We start from the raw sequence: 6,141 nt of genomic DNA, 5'->3' as shown, positions 1-6,141 counted from the left end.
GAGTAGCCCGTTTTCTTGGCAGCATGGATCACTGGGTGAAGGTTAGAATTAGAGATGACCGTATTTGAGGCGGCATTCTCAGGAGAAAGGTCGCATAAAATTTGCACAGACACAACTTCAAAGACTCGTTCCAACAATACTTTTGACATTACTGAGTGAATTAAAGTGGAAAACTGTGTTCATGTATAACCAGATAAAAGCAGATATCTGGTTAGAAGAGCGAAACCAAAGCAAAAACCAAAGCCAAAGAAAAAAAAAAATCACTTATTTTCATGCCAAAAGCAGGCTTACCTAGTGGTTTTGTTTTGAAATACAAAAAATGCTTTTCAAAAATATCATGCTATAATCTACGTAGGGTATTTTAGGATGTAAACAGTCTCTTCAATACATTCTCTTTTAAAATGTAATTCTTAAAGTCACTGCATAGCAAGAGTTAGGAAATCTTTGACATGCATTAAGAAAAATAACCTACATTAAAAAAAAACAACACATGAGAATTAATGCAGATGAACATGGCCACTTTCAAACTAGCAATACAATCAACTTTTATTTTCAATCAAGTGTTGATCTGGAAAAGCGAGGAAGGGAAATATTACATACAAAGGCTCTGCCTTGGCAAGACAGTCTGGTTTGCAGAAGGTTGCAACAGTCTCAGTATTTCATACGAGACACCGTGTAATTGCTCAAGTAAGTTGCATTTCAAATCTCAAAGTTAATAGAAGAGAAAAAAGTAAGACTCACCTAAAGATAATGCAGGCTACAACATAATATCCCTCTTTTTCTCAAAATAATCCCATATACCAGCAGAAGCAAAGCCAAGGTTTAATAATACTTTGGGATATAAATGCTTTCCCCCAGCTATATAGTGTGTTGGTCTGGTAACCTCTCACATGGTTAATTTACTTTGTGCCATTGACATATGCCTGACATTTAAGGATAACTACGTTTCTCACTGCAGTGTAAAAGGGTAGTATTTGTATATTACCGCTGTTTTAGAGATAAAGAAAATTATAGAAAGTAAAGTTTATTCAGTCACACAATAAATCACCTTAAAAGCCTGGCCTGGCATATACCTTGGGCAGCCTCACTGGAAACTGGAAGATACAAACTTTCCCCTCCCCAGACGAGTTTAAAACCATAAGATTGAAAAGGGACGACTCGATTCATGGACGCCAGCGCTCTACTTCTGCAGGCAGCCATGTGACGTAAACCTCTGATAAAATAACCGCATGTCACTTGCAAAGCACACTCAGATCGGATGGCTCTTCCTGCAACTTTATCAACACAGACAGTCTTATACCCTGCCACAGGGATATGAATTTTGGCAGTTTTGATCTCTTTTCTTTTTATTGTAATACAGCTTAAAACGTGGAATTTCTTCCACCACTACTACTACTCGCCTGCATGAAAGCAGCACTTGCAGAGGCGAATCGGGATCATGTGCTGTGCAAACGCTTAGGAAGAGCCAGTCCCGGGCGTCAGCCTAAGTCCCTGAGTCTGCAAGGGATGGCCCTCGGCAGATCCCGCTGCTGGGACAAATCCAGCGTCTGTAATGGAGCTCTTTGTTGGGACAAAGCTCCTTTCAAGGCCACAAAACAAGACTGAGCAATAAGCAAAACAAGTTAAAAAAAAAGAAATCCTAATATCCTTTATTTGTACAGGATGAAGAAATGGTTTAAAGGAGCAGCTTTGCTGGCCATGTCTTTGTGACGCTCTCACATGTGGGATCTCAGATAAAAGATCCTGCTCTTGTGATACAAGAAGCAATTTCAATATCCGCCTTTTCACCAAGTAAGGGAGATCCAAATCAGGCACTGAATGGAAAACACTAGCTTTATTTCTTATACTCTGAACTCAGTGGGTAGGTTGTCAGTAGCCTGTTTGGAAAATGCTTCATTCGAAACGACAAATTAAATTTTATTCAAAAGCAGTTTGTTTCTTTGAGTACAAACCTGCTGTTTTGGCAGGGAGAGCTTTCTACAGTGCTGAAACCCAGGCTCGGGGGCTAACTGTGCTTTTTCAAAAAAAAAAAAAAAAAAAAAAAAAAAAAAAGAAGAAAAAAAGAAAAAAAGAGCAGCAGAGTCATCAGCAGGTCCCGTGCCCTCTGCCAGCTTGCCGAAAGCCACACTCGGGCGAGACTCAATGGTCAGGATCTGAAGGCAGCATCTTAAAATGTTAGAATAAAATAAAAAAATATTAGGGAACCAAGCCAAGGCCTCTCTGCATCCTCGCAAGAAAATGTTTACACCCGATGAACCAGAGACACGCTCCTCTACCTCCTTTTTTAATCTTTTTGTAGATTAGCTGTCGCTCTCAATTTGATAATCTTTTTTCGTAGGGTAATTTTTAAGGAGAACGTCAGGCGTCTCCCATTCGGTCAGGTGGGTGCCTGGGCCACCGGCTCCAAGTGGACGCCCAATGCGGGAGCTTATCGGTCTGCACCTCAGCGGGGAGTGATCCGTGCTGACGCGGCGCTGACAGACCCGGTTGCCTCATCACTCGCGCTGAGCTGTCTCGGTGTGTTAGCCCGGACACGGGTACGTGTAAACAGAGAACCCCGCTGCAAACCGTATGTAAGAAAACGTAGGAACATTGCATCCACACAATGCTGAAGAAGGACCAGGCTGACTCAGGAAAGCACACGGACCCAAGCGGAATGGCCTAATGACCAATTAAATTAGCATAACCTTATCAAAGGTCCATATTTCCCTGCAGCTGGGCCACTGACCATTTGTTCATGAGAATGATGAAGCAAGTCTTTCACATTTAGCACGCAAATTTCTTTTACTGCTTTTTGTCTTAAGGTCCTAGAGAAAATATAGTGGGAATTTCAAAGCTGGCAAACATGTACTGGGAAGAAAAAAAAGGAAACAATAACAGTCCAAAACACAACATTTCACAGATGATCCATTAAGTGCTTCCCAAAATGCTACTGCAACATGTTTCAATTATGACTTGGCCTCAGGCATATCATTTTGTCATCTTCTTATAGTACTATTGAAAAAAATTTCCAGAGCTACAAGAACAAAATTAGGCTACGGGCATGGAAATAAAATTAGATGAACGTGGTCAAGCCATTACAGACTCTACCTGTGCCACCAAGTTTTTGGTGGGACAGTAAGACCTCTTTATGAACTAAACCCTGAAGGATCTAGTACTTATTACCTGCCTTTGAGAACTAGCTGCTGTGTATATTCCATGTTATGCAATTCATCCTGAAGTACAAACCTAAACCAAAACATCTCTTATAAACTTCATGGAAGTTTCTACACTCAACAGAAATGTCACAGCTCATCATAAATAACTGGTGCTGATGAATTTAAGGAAAGCCTTTAACCTTGCCTTAACTTGACCCGGATACGGGGCAAGACAAAAGTATTTCAGAAACTCCATTAATGTTTTCTGGTTATGACTAAAGGACCAGGAAAACATCTTCAAGCATCAAAACTGCTTTACATTAAACTACAGAAAATCTACGAAGTGAATAGATGTTGTGCCTTATTGCAAACAGTGGGTGAAGATACAGGGAAACAAGCATTTGCTTACAAGATTTACCGAAGGTTTTGGGAAAACACATCCAAAACATGCTGGGCTCAGCGTGCATGTGGAGAAGACCGCATCCACCCATGTGCTGTGGCCATTTCTGCAGGGTTTCCAGCATCTGAGCAGGCCTTCATCTCACTCCCCGGTTGAACAGTAAGTTGGCTGCGCCCACCGGAGTTGTGAGCAAACTCACAAACTTTCTTCATATACAGCAGTGATGATTTCTTGCTATGACCCACATGGGAAATAACTTGCTGAACACATATTTTGCTAGAAAAAAAACTTTTGCTCAGCTTTTTGAATACTTCAACATGCCAGATGTTTTTTCACATAAGGAACAATTTATATATGATTTCAGATACTTCAGATAGGGAACTACAAACCAAACTGCTGTTAAAATACACTTAAGGAGAGGAGCACAATAAAAATGAACATACAAGAGAAAACGTTATGTTACTGATGCACTGCCCATGATGAATAGCTTTACTGTTTATTAGAAGGGAAGAAAATCTGTTTGAGGCTTATGCTCTGTTAAGGCCAACTTAAGCACTAAAAATAGGACAAGATACTGGATGGAAGTGATTTCCAGAGCTCCTAGGAATGCTGTTTCAACAACACGATTAACCACAGAGGAATAAAGAGACCCAGGGCTCTCTTAGATAGACAAACTGTGTGTAAGCAGAGCAATTGGTGATGTGGAGTGTTACAGACACAAAACTGAAGAGCAGGGCGCTGGACCTGAGGCACACCCACAGGTCAAGGCCCCCTGATGCGATATCGCAGCCAGAGGTCTTGTTCCCTAAAGCTGATGCTCTGAAATGGGTGTTCAGGTCTTTCTGGATCTTGCACAGACCCATCATTTTTCTCTTCAAGCTCTGGCCGTACAAACAGCCCAAGAAATGTACTTTCTCAGGTGTTCATCTAAACAAACTCAGTTTCTTGAAGAGAGGCAGGTTTTCTTATGGTTGGGTATGGGTAGCAAAAAAGGAATAGTACTAGACAGAGAGGTAGATGTGAAAGGAGGAAGAGCTAACCAGAATCACAGCCTACTGGTTGCTGTCTTAGGGGAAAGCGTATTTCATAAAAAGCAGTTCTAATAGATTTACTTAAAATGTTCCACATTATTTTGGGACCTACTCATCCTTATAGCATTACAAATACCATAGTTTAAACCATTTTACTGGTTTTATACATTAGGGTTCTTTTTTTCACAATAGCAGGAATGTCTCAGCTTGCTTAAAATTGTCCACAAACTCTTTTACCATGAAGAACTCCTTTTATTCAGATTAGTTTAATGTAGGGTCCAATGGCTGGTAATACTTATAAATCTTCTTTTACCAGTTGTAGAGGCAGAGCACAAAAATGGGTATTCTAATTTCTGTGTACCCACAGCCAGCTACAGTGTTTGTTAGTGTATTCTCATAAGGTCGAGAACAGGAAATGTTTTAACATGCTCTCACCATGAGTTTTACATCTGATGCGCCTCAAACACTGCAGATAGAAAATGCCATGCAACCAACATACTCTTCCAGATTCCTAGAGCAAAAACAGTTTTGCAACTAGTTAAGGGACATAAATTCAAATGATTCCTAAAATATTGGAAAAGAGCAAAGATATTTTGCCTCTTCCTAGCATGAATAAAGTTGAAAATAGCAGAATCCTACTTGAATCCACCTTTATTTTTTATGGATCTTAAAACTTGCTGAGGTTGAAGATGGCATTCCAGGCACCGGATTAATTTTCAATTTACATTCAGACTGCTTGGCTTAATATCTTTGATATCTTGATGAAAACACAATATGGTTACAACGAAGGCAGCTTGCAGCAAACAAACCAGGAAAACAGCATGTTAAAGATGCTGTCTGCACCGGCAGCAGCAGAGTTAATTTTAAAAGAAAACAAGCCATGCACGTCATCTTACTTCCTCTGGTTTGGACGCACCTTATCTCGGCCAGTTCTTTTACCCTGAAACCACAGGTGAGACATACTTCATATATTCAGCCCAAACGCACTTCTTCGGGGGGCGTTGCAGAAGTACAGCACGCTACACTGCAGAGTCTCTTGGAATTGGAAATTTTGTGCTTTTTGGAAAAGGTATTTCAGGTTTGCATATTCGATTTATTTTTCTTCTAAGTGTAACAATTAAACAATTGTTTACAATTTACTAAACCCTACTGAATGCGAATTGAAGAAGAAAAAGAAGTGATTTAGGGAATAGTAATCCGTTATCGCACTCAATTTTCAATCGCAGTAAATGCTGAGTCGTTTCAAAACTTTCTTTCTGATTTTTCACTGTGAAGACAATCTAATAGGACAAAACAATAAACCCGAACGTTGGCTCTTCTGCCCTCTGGTTACTATGTACAGTTCAGAAACTTAAGAACTAACAGAGCAAAAAGACTGAAATGGTAATTTTTCTCATTGAGCAATAAACAAACAAACAAACAAACAAATAAATAAAGTTTGTGAAGAATTAAAAAAAATCTAGACAATTCACATTCTGACCCTCAGCCTCTTTAGGGCAAGAAGTTACGTATCATTACGTTAGTGCTTCAACACCTTGTGCCACTCACCGCCATTAACGTGCCCCTGCTGCCG

This window comes from Phaethon lepturus, unplaced genomic scaffold, assembly GCF_000687285.1.
Source record: "Phaethon lepturus isolate BGI_N335 unplaced genomic scaffold, ASM68728v1 scaffold24815, whole genome shotgun sequence".
NCBI classification, from domain to species: domain Eukaryota; kingdom Metazoa; phylum Chordata; class Aves; order Phaethontiformes; family Phaethontidae; genus Phaethon; species Phaethon lepturus.
The sequence above is the reverse complement of the archived record's forward strand: the minus strand, read 5'-3'. Positions refer to the sequence as shown.